The sequence below is a fragment of the Pan troglodytes genome, chromosome 8 (assembly GCF_028858775.2).
Source record: "Pan troglodytes isolate AG18354 chromosome 8, NHGRI_mPanTro3-v2.0_pri, whole genome shotgun sequence".
Classification (NCBI taxonomy): Eukaryota; Metazoa; Chordata; class Mammalia; order Primates; family Hominidae; genus Pan; species Pan troglodytes.
The window spans coordinates 88,581,183-88,601,016 of NC_072406.2; the positions used below are offsets into that span (position 1 = coordinate 88,581,183).

The 19,834-nt window shown below is 37.5% G+C and overlaps 1 protein-coding gene across 9 annotated transcripts in view; it reads left to right on the forward strand.

The window, feature by feature from the left end:
- LRMDA (leucine rich melanocyte differentiation associated) overlaps positions 1–19,834 on the forward strand; it is a 1,132,554-nt gene that overhangs the window by 933,112 nt on the left and 179,608 nt on the right. Inside the window, exon 8 of one of the 9 annotated variants that reach the window (XM_063780389.1) lies at positions 1–18,275. This exon is cut by the window's left edge and continues 13,735 nt beyond it. The exons of the other annotated variants lie outside the window; for them this stretch is intronic. The gene's annotated coding sequence lies outside the window, so the exon portion shown is untranslated. Of the gene's footprint in view, positions 18,276–19,834 lie in introns of those variants that run through there. 9 annotated transcript variants of the gene reach the window in all.

Below are 19,834 nucleotides of genomic sequence, written 5' to 3' on the forward strand. Positions count from 1 at the left end.
CTAGCTAATTTTGTATTTTTAGGAGAGACGGGGTTTCTCCATGTTGGTCAGGCTGGTCTTGAACTCCTGACCTCAGGTGATCTGCCTGCCTCGGCCTCCCAAAGTGCTGGGATTACAGGCGTGAGCCACCATGCCCAGCCCTGGTGGCATTTCTGACTTCCTTGGTTCACATGGTCTTGGTATGACAGCCCTATGAATGGGTACCTGAGGACCTCTGCTGCCAGTGTTCAAGGTGGCTTCTCTTTAGCTCATCTAAGATACAGGGGCTGTATCTTTAAAAAGTAGAGACAGGATGATTAATCTGTAGTTGGACAGATTAATTGTGGCTTCCAATCTCTTCAGACCCTGTGTAGGCAGATCAAGTAACTTACCTACATAAAAGGCAAAGCACAGAAGTCATGAACATTCTCACTTCTGTGTAGTACTATATAGCTTCCTGAAAGGTTTATAACAATTTCTAACCAACTTGTTTAATCCCCACAGTTCTGTGAAGTCAGTATTATATTCTTACATTGTAAGTGAGGATATTGAGGTACAAATGTATTTGTGGGGTTGGAAATTTCTCACAGGACATATTTGGTGGATGCTGGGAAGAGCTACTCTCCTGAAACTCCAAAATCCCCTCCCTCCCTCACCTGCTACAGTTGAACTTTTTCTGTAAGTTAAGACATTTCTGATTCTGGGTACTCTTTTAAAATGCAGATACCCCTGGAAGAGAGGTCAGACCAAATTTCTTATTGCTTAAATAATTGCCTGAATAATGTTTTACAATCATTTTCATCTAAGATAGTTGAGGACAGCATGGTAACATATTAAAATCAGGATTAAATGGGCTGGGTGTGGTGGCTTATGCCTGTAATCTGAGCAGTTTGGGAGGCTGAGGCAGGTGGATCACTGGACGTCAGGAGTTCAAGACCAGCCTGGGCAACAAGGTGAAACCCCGTCTCTACTGAAAATACAAAAATTAGTTGGATGCTGTGTTGTGTGCCTGTAGTCCCAGCTACTCAGGAGGCTGAGGCAGGAGAGCTGCTTGAGCCTGGGAGGCGGTGGTTGCAGTGAGTCGAGATTGCACCATTGCACTCCAGCCTGGATGACAGAGCGAGACTGTCTCAAAAAAAAAAAAAAAAGAAAAGAAAAATCAGGATTAAATGAAGGGGGACCAGGATAGATTTGGGTTTGGGGAGCTTGTTTAGGAGTAGCTATCTGATAGGGGTATAACAATGGTGACCCCAGGACTCCAGTTCTGAATGAAGGAAGTCCCCATCTAAGGGATAGTATGGGACACGGAGCAAGAAGATAATGGAAACAGAGCAACTCTTTATATTTCAGACTTGGTTGGCTTATTTGTGCTGGATCCACCCCTGGTGAGTGGGCAGGATTGTGATGGATGGGGTCAAGCTTATCTACCATTACATGCCAAGTACCTGGCTTAGGGCATTGATCCATTTCATATACTCTCTTATTTTGCTAACTACTTAAGGCAGAAAAATCATTCCCCTATTCTACTCCAATATGTGCCAGTTGAAAGTGAAATCCTCACACTGAGCAAATGCACCAGAGAACACTCTATAAACTTAATGAGGGAGATGAAGAGATATGTGCCAGAAACCTAGAAAATTTAACACTGATGAGGTTATGACTATTACATGTTTAGTTAAATTGTTGACACTGACAGGACGTGGCTGAGGAAATCTACCATCCATTTTCTCCTTGTACCAGTGATAATGGTTCCTTGGTGTGCTCTTCTCAGTTAACAAAAATATTCCCGAAAGTTAAATGCAGGGAGAAGAAGTGACATAAGAAGTACTTTCATTATCTGTGTTCTTCTGGGAGTTCCCTCCAGAAACATTATTTAAAGCAGTACTTCTCCCTACTGGCAAATGAGTTTGAAGGGAAGGACTCGAGTTCAGAGGGGACCGGAGAGGCTCCTAACCCTGTGCTTGAAGGCTTGCTCCAGCAAACCCACATAACACGACACTGCCATAGCCTCTCAAAAACACCTTTCTCTTTCATTTTCCTCCTTTCAAAAACTGACAAAGGTTATCCACGGGCTAGTGAATAAAATCTCAATTCCTTTAGCTGACATTCAAGGCACAAATGTGATTGTGATTTTTGTAAGGTGTCAAGTGCTGTATAAACAGGTGGTGGAGAGAGTATTGAATTTGAAGTCAGAACACTTTGGTTTCAATCTTGTTAACTGGGTGACCTTGGGCCAGTCACTTGATCACTCTGAATCTCAGTTCCTTCACTTATAAAATAGGATTATTTCAATAGTTAAATTAATTGAAAGTAACATAGTACTTAGCAAAGAGTGAACATTCAATACCCATTAAGGAAGAGATGGTTACCAGAGGCAATTTATTCTAGCATTTAAGAACATTCACTATGGAGACAAAAATTAGTAATCTTTTTTATTTATTTATTTTTGTTTTAGATTCAGGGGGTACATGTGCTTGTTTGTGCCCCCCTGGTGGGGTTGGGCTTCAAATGTACCTATCACCCAAATATTGAACATTGCACCCAAAGGTTAATTTTTCAACCCTTACCCTCCTTCCACCCTCCCGCCTTTTAGAGCAATCTTTCTTTTGTCTTTGATTTCTACCTAGAAAATGGGGGTAAGTTGGAAGATTTAGATGAGTTAATACATATCAGGAACTTTCAATAGTGCTTGGCCTATATTGATCCTTCTATAAGTATTAAGTCTTTTCTTGCTACTGTTGTTGCTTTTATTGAATGACCTGTCCTAACCTTATTTTTCCTGACTTATCTGATTTTCTATTTTACCAGCAGACAGAGCTCCTCCACAAAGTCATGATATCATTAGGGTGGGAATTAATTCCTACCTTTAACTTCCATGAGCTTTACTCAATGCCTGCAAAATACTCAATCATTTTTGTTATTAAAAAGTGTACAAATGTGCTTGCTAACATCGACCTAGCATTGTGCTAGAGGTTTCAGCCTGTGGAGTAAGGAAAGAAAGAAAGAAAAGAAAGAAAGAAAGAAAGAAAGAAAGAAAGAAAGAAAGAAAGAAAGAAAGAAAGAAAGAAAGAAAGAGAAAGAGAAGAAGCATCCAGATTGGAAAGGAAGAAGTAAAACTGTCTTTATTTGCAGATGAAATTATCATCTCTGTAGAAAATTCAGTGGAATGTACATAAAGCTATTAGAAGCAACAGGAGAATTTAGCAAGTTACAGGATGCAAGATTAATATGCAAGTCAATTGTTTTAGTTCCTTAAACTTAAGACAGCCACAAGTAGACCAGTTTAACTGGAGCATAGGATGAGTGAGGGGTAGTGTGGTATGTAAAATTAGAAAGGCAGATCTAGATAACATGGAATACTTTTGCTTACTCTTTCTCTGCCTTCCTTCATTCCTTTTCCCCTCCCCCACCTCCTTTCTTTCTTTTTCCTTTCTAGTTTCTTGGCATAACAACCTTTTTCCATAAAAGAAGGGTAGAACTTCTTTCTTAAAGGCAAAGTTATTTATTCTTTGGGTTAAGTCAAACAAAATGACCGTAACTATGTTGTTTTGAGCTTACAGTTAATGTTCTGTTATATATAAAATGTTCCCAAAGACAAGGAGTGAAATGTCAGCAAGCAATCACTGGAACATAGGGTATCAGGATTCAAGTTCTGATTTCCTCTTAACTAGCTCTAATAACTTTGGGAAGATCACTTCACCTTTTAAGGCCCAGTTTGCTTTGTCTTAAAAAAGGGATAATGATTGCATGACTTCCATATTTATAGGGTTGTTGATGGCTTACTCCAACAAAATTTTTCTAGTTCTTAGAAACTCTAAGAGCTGGAGATAGGGAATCACTCCCCTCAGGGAATATTTAGTGAAAATATGTGTAGAACTAACTCCAGTGGCATAGGATAGGCTATTCAGAGTAGTATACATAAGGGCCTAGGAGAGTGCAAAGAAGGGATTAATTAACTCTGCTTGTGGGATTGGGAAAAATTTCGCTGAGTTGATATCTAAACCCAAGCTCACAGCTTAAGTGAGATTTTTGACAGAGAAAGGGACAACTTTAACATGATAATGGGAATAATATCTTTTGTTTGTTTAGCACTTTACCATTTTACTTGACATAAATTAGAGTGATCTAAAAACTATATAGACGTTAGGGATTATTATTGCTATCCTAGGGGTGGTTATTACTTTAAACTACTTGTTTGATAAGGCTGGGGAAATTTTGACCCCAAATTGTAACAATTTAGAAAAGTTTATGTAAAAATTTCCAGGGAATTTTTCCATGTTGGGGGAACCAGGAGCCTTAGGAGCTTGGTGGGGTATCAAGGATTAGGGGAGAGGCATGGGAAGAGGGAAAAAGGATATTAATTAAATTTTTGCAAAAATATGGCTCATTTTGTAATTATGGCATAACTTGCTGAGTAAAGATGCAAGAATATGAAAACCTGGATGTTTAACTTTTTTCCCCATAAGTTATTGGGGTACAGGTGGTATTTGGTACATGAGTAAGTCCTTTAGTGGTGATTTGTGAGATTTTGGTGCACCCATCACCCATGTATACACTGCACCATATTTGTAGTCTTTTATCCCTCACCCTCCTCCCATCCTTCCCCCCAAGTCCCCAAAGTCCATTGTATTATTCTTATACCTTTGCATCTTCATAGCTTAGCTCCCATATATCAGTGAGAACATACAATGTTTGGTTTTCCATTCCTGAGTTACATCACTTAGAATAATAGTCTCCAATCTCATCCAGGTCACTGCAAATGCTGTTAATTCATTCCTTTTTATGGCTGCATAGTATTCCATCGTATATATATACACACACACACATATATATATACACACACACACACACACATACACACCACAGTTTCTTTATCCACTCATTGACTGGTGGACTTTTGGGTTGGTTCCACAATTTTGCAATTGTGAATTGTGCTCCTGTAAACATGCATGTGCATGTCTTCAAATAATGACTTATTTTCCTGTGGCTAGATACCCAGTAGTGGGGTTGCTGGATCAAATGGTAGTTCTACTTTTAGTTCTTTAAGGAATCTCCACACTGTTTTTCATAGTGGCTGTACTAGTTTACATTTCCACCCACAGTGTAGAAGTAAGTGTTCCCTGTTCACTGCATCCATTCCAACATCTACTGTTTTTTGATTTTTTTATTATGGCCATTCTTGCAAGAGTAAGGTGGTATTGCATTGTGGTTTTGATTTGCATCTCCCTAATCATTAGCAATGTTGAGCATTTGTTCATATGTTTGTTGGCCATTTGTATATCTTCTTTTGAGAATTGTCTATTTATGTCCTTAGCCCACTTTTTGTTTGGATTGTTTGTTTTTTTCTTACTGATTTGTTTGAGTTCGTTGTAGATTCTGGATATTAGTCCTTTGTCAGATGTATAGATTGTGAAGATTTTCTCCCGCTCTGCGGGTTGTCTGTTTACTCTGCTGACTGTTCCTTTTGCTTTGCAAAAGCTCTTTAGTTTAGTTAGGTCTCAGCTATTTATCTTTGTTTTTATTGCATTTGCTTTTGGGTTCTTGGTCATGAAATCCTTGCCTAAGTCAATGTCTAGAAGGGTTTTTCCAATGTTATCTTCTAGAATTTTTATAGTTTCAGGTCTTAGGTTTAAGTCCTTAATCCATCTTGAGTTGATTTTTGTATAAGGTAAGAGATGAGGATACAGTTCTCCTACATGTGGCTAGCCAGTTATCCCAGCACCATTTGTTGAAAAGAGTGTCCTTTCCCCACTTTATGTTTTTGTTTACTTTGTTGAAGATCAGTTGGCTGTAAGTATTTGGGTTTATTTCTGGGCTCTCTATTCTGTTCCATTGGTCTGAGTGCCTATTTTTATACCAGTACCATGCTGTTTTGATGACTATGGCCTTATACTATAGTTTGAAAACAGGTAGTGTGATGCCCCCAGATTTGTTCTTTTGACTTAGACTTGCTTTGGCTATGCAGACTCTTTTTTGGTTCCATAAGCATTTTAGAATTGTTTTTTCTAATTCTGTGAAGAATGATGGTGGTATTCTGATGGGGATTGTGTTGAATTTGTAGATTTCTTTTGGCAGTATGGTCATTTTCACAATATTGATTCTACCCATCCATGAGCATGGGATGTGTTTCCATTTGTTTGTGTCTATGTTTAGAAATCTGTGATTTCTTTCAGCAGTGTTTTGTAGTTTTCCTTGTAGAGGAAAACTCCTTTGTTAGGTATATTCCTAAGTATTTTATTTTTATTGCAGCTATTGTAAAAGAGGTTGAGTTCTTGATTTGATTCTTGGCTTGCTTGCTGTTGGTGTATAGAAGAGCTATTGATTTATGTACATTAATCTTGTATCCAGAAACTTTGCTGAATTATTTTATCAGTTCTACAAGTTTTCTGGAGGAGTCCTTAGGGTTTTCAAGGTAAATGATTGTATCGTCAGCAAACAGTGACAGTTTGACTTCCTCTTTACCGATTTGGATGCCCTTTATTTCTTTCTCTTGTCTGATTGCTCTGGCTAGGACTTCCAGTACTATGTTGAAGAGGAGCAGTGAGAATGGGCATCCTTGTCTTGTTCCAGTTCTCAGAGGGAATGCTTTCAACTTTTCCTTATTCAGTATTATGTTGGCTGTGAGTTTGTCATAGATGGCTTTTATTACATTAAGGTATGTCCCTTGTGTGCCCATTTTGCTAAGAGTTTTAATCATAAAGCGATGCTGGGTTTTGTTGAGTGCTTTTTCTGCATCTGTTAAGATGATCATGTGATTTTTGTTTTTAATTCTGTTTATGTGGGGTATCACATTTATTGACTTGTGTATGTTAAACCATCCCTGCATCCCTGGTATGAAATCTACTTGATCATAGTGGATTTTCTTCTTGGTATGTTGTTGGATTTCGCTAGCTAGTATTTTGTTAACTATTTTAGCATCTATGTTCATCAAGGATATCAATCTGTCGTTTTCTTTTTTGGCTATGTGCTTTCCTGGTTTTGGTATTAGGGTGATGCTGGCTTCATAGAATGAATTTGAGAGGGTTCCTTCTTTCTCTATCTTGTGGAATAGTGTCAAAAGGATTGGTACTAACTCTTATTTGAATGTCTGGTAGAATTCTGTTGTGAACCTGTCTGGTCCTGGACTTTTTGTTGTTGTTGTTGTTGTTTTAATTTTTTTAATTTTTAATTTTTTTTTTGAGGTGGAGTTTTGCTCTTGTTGCCCTGGCTGGAGTGCAATGGCATGATCTCAGCTCACCGTAACCTCTGCCTCCCAGGTTCAAGTGACTCTCCTGCCTCAGCCTCGCAAGTAACTGGGATTACAGGCATGTGCCACCATGCCCGGCTAATTTTGTATTTTTATTAGAGAAGGGGTTTCTCCATGTTCATCAGGCTGGTCTTGAACTCCAGACCTCAGGTGATCCACCTGCCCTGACCTTAGGTGATCCACCTGCCTCGGCCTCCCGAAGTGCTGGGATTACAGGTGTGAGCCACCGCGCCTGGCTGGTAATTTTTAAATGACCATTTCAATCTTGCTGCTTGTTATTTGTCTGTTCAGGGTATCTAATTCTTCCTGATTTAAGCTAAGAGTGTTGTATTTTTCCAGGAATTTATCCATCTCTTCTAGGTTTTCCTTTATGTACATAAAGGTGTTCATAGTAGCCTTGAATGATCTTTTGTATTTCAGTGGTCTCAGTTGTAATATCTCCTTTTTCATTTCTTAGTGAGGTTATTTGGATCTTCTCTCTTCTTTTCTTGGTTAATCTTGTTAGTGGTCTATCAATTTTATTTTTCTTCTCAAAGAACCTGCCTTTTGTTTCATTTATCTTTTGTATTATTTTTGTTTCAATTTCATTTACTTCTGCTGCGATCTTGGTTATTTCTTTTCTTCTGCTGGATTTGGATTTGGTTTGTTCTTGTTTCTCTAGTTTCTTGAGGTGTTACTGTAAATTGTTCTTCTGTGCTCTTTCAGACTTTTTGATGTAGGCGTTTAGGGCTGTGAACTTTCCTTTTAGGACTGCCTTTGCTGTATCCCAGAGGTTTCAATAGGTTGTGTTACTATTGTCATTCAGTTTGAAGCATTTTTTAAATTTCCATTTTGATTTCATTTTTGACCCAATGTTCATTCAGGAGCAGGTTATTTCATTTCCATGTATTTGCATGGTTTTGAAGATTCCTTTTGGATTTGATTTCCAGTTTTATTCCACTGTGGTCTGAGAGAGTACTTGATATAATTTCAATTTTCTTAAATGTATTGAGGCTCGTTTTATGGCCTGTCATATGGTCTATCTTGGAGAAAGTTCCATGCGTTGTTGAATAGAATGCGTATTGTGTGGTTGTTGGGTGAAATGTTTTGTATATATTTGTTGAGTCCATTTGTTCCAAGGTATAGTTTAAATTCATTGTTTCTTTGTTGACTTTCTGTCTTGATGACCTGTCTAGTGCTGTCAGTGGAGTATTGAAGTCTCCCACTATTATTGTGTTGCTGTCTATCTCATTTCTTAGGTCTATTAGTAATTGTTTTATAAATTTGGGAGCTCCAGTGTTAGGTGCGTGTATGTTTAGGATTGTGATATTTTCCTGTTGGACAAGGTCTTTACCATTATATACTGTTCCTCTTTGTCTCTTTTAATGCTGTTGCTTTATAGTTTGTTTTGTCTGATATAAGAATAGCTACCCCTACTTGTTTTTGGTGTCCGTTTGCATGAAATGCCTTTTTCCACTCCTTCACTTTAAGTTTATGTGAGTTCTTATGTGTTGGGTGAGTCTCCTGAAGGCAGCAGATATTTGGTTGCTGGGTTCTTATCCATTCTGCTGTTCTGTATCTTTTAAGTGGAGCATTTAGGCCATTTACCTGCAATGTTACTATTGAAATGTGAGGTGCTGTTGCTTTTATCATGCTCTTTGTTGCCCATGTACTTGGTTTTTTGTTTTTGCTTTTTAACTTGTATTTTTGTTTTATAGGTCCTGTGTGATTTATGCTTTAAAGAGGTTCTGTTTTGATGTGCTTCCAGGATTTGGTTCAAGATTTTGAGCTCCTTTTATTAGTTCTTGTTGTGGTAGTTTGGTAATGGCGAGTTCTCTCAGCATTTGTTTGAAAACAACTGTATCTTTCCTTCATATATGATGCTTAGTTTCACTAGATACAAAATTCTTGCCTGATAATTGTTTTGTTTGAGGAGCCTGAAGATAGGTCCCCAATCCCTTCTAGCTTGTAGGGTTTCTGCTGAGAAATCTGCTGTTAATCTGATAGGTTTTCCTTTATAGGTTACCTGGTACTTCTGTCTCATAGCTCTTAAGATTCTTTCCTTCATCTTAAATTTGGATAACCTGATGACAATGTTCTTAGGCAAAGATCTTTTTGTGATTAATTTCCCAGGTGTTCTTTTGCTTCTTGTATTTGGCTGTCTAGGTCTCTTGCAAGGCCAGGAGAGTTTGCTTTGATTATTCCCCTAAATCTGTTTTCCAGGGAAAACCTGGACATTTAAATGCTAGTTTAACATGGAGCAGAGGACTCCATTTTTGTAAAATGCTGCAACCTGGGAATTTCCTTTCATAATTTTGATAGACATATGGCACTTCTGGTTGAGAACTGGGCCTATAGCAGTGGCTTAACTTAAGGGTTCCATAGATCCTTGCCTTGGTTCAACATATCCCATCTACGAGATGACAAATGTTTGATTGAAGAAGTATTGAAGAGTATTTGGAAATGTAGACAAATAACACAGTATCTGGAGCTTGCAGCACAGTGGGAAATGGAGCCAAGACTGTACCTATAATTTAGGGTAAGGAGCAATAATGAGGTCCCATAAAAATAAAAAACCGTGATGTTAAATAGACTGCAGATCATTTGCACCTTGAGGCTTTTCTTAGATTTTATGCCAGCAAAAAAAAGTAGTAATAGGGCTTGTGCTTTATGCCAAAAGAATTCCTCGTACACAAGATTTTATTTGCTTTAGTGTAATCAAAGAGACCCTCCCCCTAAAATTATATAAGGGTAAAAAAAACAAAACAAACAAACAAAAAACCCATCCAGCTATAAAGAGCTGCCAGCCTGGGTTTGGAGCATGGCTTTAATCCTCTGTGCCTGGGGTCATATTGTTTTTATCTTGCTTTTGACTCTATTTCAAAGCTGATGTTGCTATCTACAAACCTTACCTAACAGCTGTAATTATTTCATTTGTATTCACTATGAAGTCCTTTCCAATCATGTTAGAGAAATGGATTCCAGTGTTTGCAAGTGACCCCTTATCCTGTCTTTTAAAGAAAATAGCATATATTGTAGGCTCCCCTTATCTGCATTTTTGCTTTCCACAGTTTCAGTTACCCACGATCAACTGCAGTCCAAAAATAAGATATTTTGTGAGAGAGAGAAAGACTATATTCGTATAACTTTTATTATAGTATATTGTTATCATTGTTCTATTTTATTATTATTATTGTAAATCTCTTACCGTGCCTAATTTATAAATTAAACTTAACATAGGTCTGAATGTATAGGAAAAACATAGTATACATACTATATATAGTAAGTGGAGAGCACACCAAATGTATATCATTTTTGTACTGTAGTAAATTTGAAAAATTGTAGGCCAACCCATTATAAGTTGAGGATGGAAGGTCTGTCTATAGGGTTCAGTATTACATGTGGTTTCAGGCATCCACTAGTGGTCCTGATGTGTCCTCTACAGACAAAGGGGGACTACTGTAAGTTTGTAAAACCACTGAACAAGGAGTTTCAAATGTGATAAAATGTTAAAATGGGACTCTTCAAGTTCAGCTGAAGCCACAATTAATAGGAATCAACTGGTCGCACATTCCAAGATGAGGTGCTAGATCACCCCAGCAGGACCTGCAAGAGTTCTAAAATTTGGATCATGTCATTGCCTGAGCTTTCAGACATTAGATAAATCAAGTCAGATTTGATCCTTAGTTTTTTCCTTTGTCAAGTGGGAACAGTTATTGCTACCCAGTGACCTTGTAGGGATGTGTCAATTGAGATGCTGGACCTGAAGATGCCATGAAAATTCGAGGTAGTGGTTCTCTTTCTCCTTCTTGCAGTGGGGTTTTGGGTCACAAAATGACAGGATTGTCCTCAGATACTTGGGCCATTGGTGCTGTTAACACAATATGAGTTTAGTGTTTCATTTTGGAGTCAAACACACTTTATTTTTTTTTCTCACAACTGCTTCTGTGAATCTACTTGCAGGGCTAGATCTTCTGCCCTGGAATCATATCCTAGCTAGTGCTCAGAGCCTGCCACTCACTCTTTGGTAGTAATAACTCCTCTCATTGGTTACCTGAGTTTCCAAACAGTGTTGGTTATGCTATAAATAAGTATAGTCTAGGGTAATAATCAAAACTCTGAAATTCATCCATGGGTAATGCATCTTCTGGCACCATCAAGAGCTTGCTACAGGGGGAGAAGTGGGCTGAGTAACTTCTTTCTCCTTTATTCTTCCATATGCTAGGTGAGTTGGATAGGGGAAGAGAAGAGAAGTAGGAGCCAGGATCAAATTTGCTTGGCTGGTCCCAACCTGGTATTGATTTGCTTTTCTACTGGCAGATGCTTAAGACTGGCCTTTCTTCTCTGAAGGCTGTTTCATGATTTGGACGCTTATCACTAGGGTCCTCTTTTTTGTGGGTGATTCTCTTTTGATGATAAATGAATCATCTAGGGACTTCTCTCTGCTGAGGTCTCCTTGCCTCTAACAAGGCAAGGTCCAAGACTAGCTCAGGGTGCTTTGTCTTGTACTTGGCACTTACCTCCTCCCTGGAAATATGGATCTTTGACCTAAAAGTGTTGTATAGTTATGTCCCCAAATTGAATCTGTTTTGTTTAGCCACCTAGTGAGCAGCTTTAGCCATAGTCTTTCTTTCACTCATTAACTTTCTTAGGCTTATGTAAGATGGGTATCAGTTCACTGTGACCCTTAAAATGCAGGGGCACCTACCAAGCCATCTGAGTACACTACCAAAGTCCCTCTCATTTGCTAGAAATAAAGGGAGTACCATAGCCCTGATACTTTTCCACTGGAGGGAAGCATTGCAAGTACACTTGAAAATTCTCTTTGAAGAAATCCTTGCCGGGCACAGTGGCTCACACCTGTAATCCCAGCACTTTGGGAGGCTGAGCGGGGCAGATCATCTGAGGTCAGGAGTTTGAGACCAGCTTGGCCAACATGGTGAAACCCCATCTCTACTAAAAATACAAAAATTAGCCAGGCGTGGTGGCAGGTGCCTGAAATACCAGCTACTTGGGAGGCTGAGGCAGGAGAATCACTTGAACCGAGGAGGCAGAGGATTGCAGTGAGCCGAGATCACACCATTGCACTCCAGCCTGGGTGACAGAGAGAGACTTCATCTCAAAAATAAAATAAAAAAAAAAATAAAATAAAATAAAAAGAAATCCTTAATTCCCAATTCTAAGCTCCTCTGATAGTATATTCAGCATCTTTTTATGCTATGCAGAGATGTACTCAGCTAAGGGGTGCAGACCTGGGTCTTAGACATCTCCTTTGCAGGTCCTGCTGGGATGATACAGTACCTCATCTTGCAATATGGGACCAGTTGATTCCTATTATTTTGTGGCTTCAGCTGAACTTGAAGGGTCCCATTTTAACATTGTGTTATATTTATATCAGCTTACCCCAAACTGTAGTCTATGGAACACTGCTTCAGAAAAGGGTTCCATTTTTTTTAAAAAGGGTCCTTATCAAATGTATTTGGGAAATATATGTAAGATTTCCAGCTCTTCAGGTGCTCATTGCATATAAGCCTATCGAAGACTATGTGGAATCTAGCATGAGGAGTGGTGTTTGACCCTTTCCAAACCCAGAGTTTCTCAAATATATTTAACCACACAATTTATTAACATGGTGTCTCTTTGTTGGCATTTTGGGAGATGCTGCTGTAGATGGTTGCTGGTGATGCTTCCATTGGGTTTAGCTAAGAATGTCCATACATTCTTCCAAAGTTTTCCTAAATAAAAAAGCTTAATTCCTTCTTAGTAGAAATGGGCTCATTTTAAGATGAGTATCTGTTTTGGAAATAGTCCATCAGCATTGGCAATGTGAGGAAAAAAGGAGTAATGAGTAGGCTTGTTGCCTTGCTTATTGCAAACAGCAAAAAATAAAAGATAAGATTATAATAATATTTATATGTATTATAGTAATATTGATTATTATGATACAACTCATTATAATAGGAGTTTGTAGTATCCTGGTATTCTGTCTGGACTTTGAGAGCTTAGCTTCAATGAACTATAAAGGGAAAGTCATAGTTAATTATTCTCACCTGGACAAGATATTGTTATCTCCTGTGTTTTTTAAGTCACTACCATCAGTTGCATTGGTTTTGAGTCTTCCCAAATGTGTCTACCTTTGGGAAGGCCCGATTGGCCAGTTCCTAGACAGTTTTTTTTTTTCTGTACACAGCTCATTTTCACATATGGATCATAACTTCCCAGGCTATCCTAGCATAGCCTATTCCATCTATCCCCTCATTGTGTTTTAATGATAAGATGATTGGCTTTATAGTTCTTTTCTGTTTCAAACTTTGCAAGTATTTATTCTGAATAACATTAGAGTCTCACTAGCATGAAAAACTGTCCTGGTTTGCCTGGGACTGTCCTGGCTTTAGTACTCAGAGTCCCACATTCTGGAATCCTCTCTCCAAAATGCAAAATGTCTTGGTTTTCAATAGTGGATGGCAAAGCTTGGAAAAATACAAAGCCCATATGTCAGCCCAAAATATAGGTGCTGAAAGCAATGCTGTTTTAGTGTCAAATAGGTACAGCATAGATTATCTATCTTCCATAGTTATTGTTACTATTCACCCCTCCCATGTTGACAATCATGATTTGCATTTCACACTAACGGATCATTCATTATTGTTTCACTCCAATTGATGAAACTCAAGTGTACACCATAACTACATTGTAAGTTGAGTGTTAAAAGTCCATCTGTCTTTGACTTTGTCTTTATATTAACTTGTTGTGCTTTGTATCAAGATAATGCCAGTTCAATTTTTAACTTTATGAATATTGTGACCATATTCTCTAAGAGTTCAGATAGTGAAAATGAAGATGATTATTATACCAATGCCAGCATCCTAGAAAAAGAAGGTTAGATGGTTGCTATTTTAATGGCAGATGAAAGGACTCATACGTCTGGATTGGGCAGATAAATAATCAAAACAGAGCATACTGCACAAGATGCAGAAAAGAAGATATAAAAGTGCATAGGGAGACTGAATCCCACAATTTTGGCATGAGGTAGACAAGTACTTCTGAGTCAATCAAAAGTTTCTTGTCTCCCAAGAAGACACCAACGCTCAGTTGAATATAGCAGCCACTGAATTATCTTGAGTATACGACACAAATAAGCAGTGTCATTGCGTTATTCCCTTGATTGCTTTCTGAAACTGATTAAAATTATATTTCCTGATTCACAGGTTGCAGTTAAAGCGCCCTAGGCATGAACAGCAGGGGAAGTTTTGGGTAACATGTGCTGGCCCTCTATGTAGCAGAGTTAATTCTGTTAGATTTGAACAACAACTCTAGTATATCAAGAAATTCTTGAATCATGGCAATAAGATAATGTTCCCTTTAGCTCTTTAGTACTTGAACTTGATAAATGGAGATTCAGAATGTCTTTTGGATTTTTATGAAGATTTTAATGAAACTGTAGAAACATAAAACAAAAGATTACTGATAACTTGTCTAAAAACAAGCTAGATTTAGCTCATCTATCTGCATGTGTGGCAGGCAGTGCAAATGTAAATTTTGGTAAACTTCATTCAGTGTGTAAATTTCTTACCAAAGAAAAGAAAAAGATTTCAACTGCTAAAAGTTCAGTATACTTTTTCTGCAAGGATGCTAAAAAAAATGGGATTTGCTTACCTGTGATATTGAGGCTTTTTCTACAACTCTCTGATGATCTTTTAAGAAGCCATAAGGAGCCTAGAAAAGGACAACTGACTATACCCAAGTTGTTGGATGTTATGTGTAGGATGTGACAGAAACTCATACAGAAAAAAAGGACTTATGTTTTGGAAATAAGCCTGTTTCAAATGAAAAAAAAAATATGTTACCAGAGGACTGCCAGGTTAGGCCAATCTTTCTCAGTTTTTCAATTTCTTTAATAAAACTGTCACTTACTTGGAATCTGGCTTTGATTTCACAAGTTTGAATTACTTCTGTGCTTTAAAACCATTTTACCTGCCAAAGAAAAGTTTTGCTTATGATGACATCCAAAATGCTTCGTAGTGTTTTAAAAATGATCAACATATTGGACATGGATAATCTATATGACTAGTTTATAGATGCAGTGGATCTGACTGACAAACTGCTGGTCCATCAAAGCAGGCATGTGGATACAAAGTGGATGAACATTTTTGGAGAGCTAGAAATTAATCCCTACAAGTCTTAAATCCTGATGTTACTAGTAAGTAAACTTCTAAGTATTCCATGCTGAATTTTTTTTTTTTTTTGTGGGGGGGAGAGGATATTTGGCTTGGTGGAGTCATACCAATACAGTGTAAAGTGGGCTTGATAAAGAGCATAGTCTAAAGTTAAATCAAGTTTTACATTTGACTATATTCATTTAGTTTTAACACTACAGAAAAGAATAGAAGTGTGTTGTAATGGTTGAAAGCAGTTTAAAGAACTATTACTGGAAAAGGAAACAGAGAGTAAGAATATCCTGCTGTATCATGCTGTATCACAGGACAGATGGAAACGTGTCATAGTTTTTGGTTTTTTTTTAATAGACATGAGGGTACAAGTACATTATTATTACATGGTTTTATTGAATAGTGATGAAGAGTGGGCTTTTAGTGTAACCAACACCCAAATAGTGTATATCATTCCCAATAGGTAATTTCTCATCCCTTACCCCTCAGCCACCCCTCCACCTTTTGGAGCCTCCAGTGTCTATTATTCCATTTTGTATATCTATGCGTATACATTATTTAGCTCCCACTTATGAGTGAAAACATGCAGCATTTGACATTCTGAGTTATTTAACTTTAGATAATGGCATCTAGTTTCACCCGTGTTGCTGTAGAAAACATAATATCATTCATTTTAGGGCTAAGTAGTATTCCATAATATATACATATATATCATGCCTCTCTATCTACCTATCTATACATACATACAAACATACACACACACTACTATAGATACACACACACAGCACATTTTCTTTATCCAGTCATCTGTGGATGGACACCTAGATTGATTTTATAACTTTACTATTGTGAATAGTACTGTGATAAACATACAAGTGCAGGCAACTTTTTAATATAATTTTTTTTTTCCTTTGGGTAGATATGCAGGAGTGGAATTGTGGGATTTAATGGTAGTTCTATATTTAATTCTTTAAGAAATAGCCATAATATTTTCCATAAAGGTTGTACTTTCATTCCCACCAGTAGGGTATAAGCATTCACATTCTTGTTTCTCCACATTCTTGCCAACATCTGTTGTATTTTGACTTTTTAATAATAGCCATTCTGACTGGTATATGATGGCATCTCATTGTGGTTTTAATTTACATTTCTCTGATGGTTAGTAATGTTGAGCATTTTTTCAAATGTTTGTTGGGCACTTGTATGTCTTTTTTTTTTTTTTTTTTTTGAGACGTAGTCTCGCTCTGTTGCCCAGGCTGGAGTGCAATGGCGCGATCTCCGCTCACTGGAAGCTCCACCTCCACGGTTCACACCATTCTCCTGCCTCAGCCTCCTGAGTAGCTGGGACTACAGGTGCCTGCCACCACACCTGGCTAATTTTTTGTATGTTTAGTAGAGACCGGGTTTCACCGTGTTAGCCAATATGGTCTCAATCTCCTGACCTCATGATCTGCCCACCTCGGCCTCCCAAAGTGCTGGGATTACAGGTGTGAGGCACCACACCCAGCCGTATGTCTTCTTTTGAGAATGTCTGTTCATATCCTTTGCCTACCTTTTAATGGGGTTATTTATTTTGTTTTTCTTGTTGAGTTGTTTGAGTTCCTTGCAGATTCTGGATATTAGCCCTTTGTTGGATGCATAGTTTACAGATATTTTCCTCCATTCTGTAGATTATCTGTTTACTTTGTTGATTATTTCTTTGCTATGCAGATGCTTTTTAATTAAATCCCATTAGACTGTTTTTGTTTTTGTTGCATTTGATTTGGGGCTCTTAGTTACAAATTCTTTGCCTAGGCCAATGTCAGAAGAGTTTTTGCTAAGTTTTCTTCTAGGGTTTTAATAGTTTGAGGTCTTTATTCCATCTTGAGTTAATTTTTGTATCTGGTGAGACATATGGGTCCAGTTTCATTCTTTCGCGTATGGCTACCCAATTTTCCCAGCACCATTTATTAAATATGATGTCCTTTCTCCAGTATATGTTTTGTCAACTTTGTTGGAGATCAGTTGCTTGTAGATATGTGGCATTATGTCTGGGTTTTCTGTTCTGTTGCATTGATTGATGTGTCTATTTTTATACCAATATCAGACTGTTTTGGTTTCAATTGTTTTGTAGTATAATTTGAAGTCAGGTAATGTGATGCCTCCAGCTTTTTTCTTTTTGCTTAGGATTGCTTTAGCTATTCAGTCTCTTTTTTGGTTCCATCTGAATTTTAGGATTATTTTCTCTATTTCTGGGGAAAATAATATTGGTGATTCGGATTCGATAGGAATTGCATTGAATCTGAATATTCCTTTGGGTAGTTTGGTCATTTTAACAATATTTGACTTTTTAATCCATGGGCATGGGATGTTTTTTCTATTTGTTTGTGTCATCTGTGATTTTTTTCATCAGTGTTTTGTAGTTCTTTTTGTTAGAGATCTTTTACCTTCTTGGTTAAATGTATTTCTAGGTATTTTACTTTTTTATAGCTATTGTAAATGGGATTGACTTTTGTATTTTGTTCTGAGTTTGATTATTTTTGGTGTATAGAAATGCTACTGATTTTTGTAGGTTGAATTTTTATTCTGAACTTTACTGAAGTCACTTATCAAATCTAGGAGTCTTTTGGAGGAGTCTTTAAAGTTTTCTAGGTATCAGATCATATCATCAGAAAACAGAGATAATTTGACTTCCTCTTTCCCAATTTGGATGCCTTTTATTTATTTCCTTTGCCTGATTACTCTAGCTAAGACTTCCAGTACTAGAATAGGAGTGGTGAAAGTGGCATCCTTGTTTAGTCCCAGTTCTTAGGGTGAATGCTTTCAATTTCTCCTCATTCAGTATGATGATGGCTGTAAGTTTGTTGTATATGTCTTTTATTATTTTGAGGTATGTTCCTTCTATTTCTAGTTTGTTGAGGGTTTTAGTCCCAGTTCTTAGGGTGAATGCTTTCAATTTCTCCTCATTCAGTATGATGATGGCTGTAAGTTTGTTGTATATGTCTTTTATTATTTTGAGGTATGTTCCTTCTATTTCTAGTTTGTTGAGGGTTTTAATCATGAAGAGATGCTGAATTTTATTGACTGTTTTTTTTCTACGTCTATTGAGATAATCATATGGCTTTTGTTTTTATTTGTGCTTATGTGGTGAATCACATTTATTGATTTGCATATGTTGCAAATCCCTGGAATAAAACCCACTTGATTATGATATATTATGTTTTTGATGTGCTACTTAATTCAATTTGCTGCTATTTTGTTAAGGATTTTTGCATCTATGTACATCAGGAGTATTGGTGTGTCTTTTCCTTTCTCTCTTTTTCTTTTTCTATTTATTTATTTTTTTTTTTTTGAGACGATGTCTTGCTCTGTCTCCCACACTGGAGTGCAGTGTCGCCATTTTGGCTCACTGCAACCTCTGCTTCCCTGGTTCAAACAATTCTTCTGCCTCAGTCTCCCGGGTAGCTGGTATCACAGGCATGCGCCACCATGCTCAGCTACTTTTTATATTTTTAGTAGAGATGGGGTTTCACCATGTTGGCCAGGCTGGTCTCAAACTCCTGACCTCAGGTGATCCACCCACCTCGGCCTCCCAAAGTGCTGAGATTACAGGCGCGAGCCACTGCGCCTGGCCTTCTTTGTGTGTGTGTGTGTGTGTGTGTGTGTGTGTGTCCTTGCCTGGCTTTGGTATCAGGGTGATATTGGCTTTATAGAATGAGTTAGGGAGGAGTCCTTCCTCCTCAATTTTTTGGAATACTTTCACTACGATTGGTGCCAGTTCCTAGAATGTGTGGTAGAATTCTGCTGTGAATCTGTCTGGTCGTGGGCATTTTTTGTGATTGTTAGGAGATTTTTTACTACTGATTCAATCTCACTACTTGTTATTGGTTTATTCAGGGTTTCTATTGTTTCCTGGTTCAATTTTGGGGGTTATATATTTATTGATTTCCTATAGGTTTTCTAGTTTGTATGCATAGAAATGCCCATAGTAGTCTTTTATGAGCTTTTGTATTTCTGTGGTTTCAATTGTAATGTGTTCCTTATCACTTCTGATTGTGCTTATTTGACTTTTCTCTCTTTTTTCTTGTTTAGCTAGCAGTTTATCAATTTTGTTTATCTTTTCAAAAAAACGACTTTTTGTTTTATTGATCCTTTGTGTTGTTTTTTGATTTTAATTTTATTTCGTTCTGCTCTGATCTTTGTTATGTATTTTCTTCTGCTAGCTTTGGGTTTGGTTTGTTCTTGTTTTTGTTGTTTCTTGATGCGTGACCTTAGACTGTTAATTTTTGATCTATCTTTTGAACATAGGCATTTAATGCCATAAACTTTCCTCTTAGCACCACGTTTGCTGTATTCTAGAGGTTTTGGTTTGTTGTGTCACTGTTTTCATTTGTTTCAAAAAATTTTTTAATTCTTGCCTTAATTTTGTCATTGATCCAAAGATCATTCAGAAGCAAGTTGTTTCATTTCCACATACTTGTAT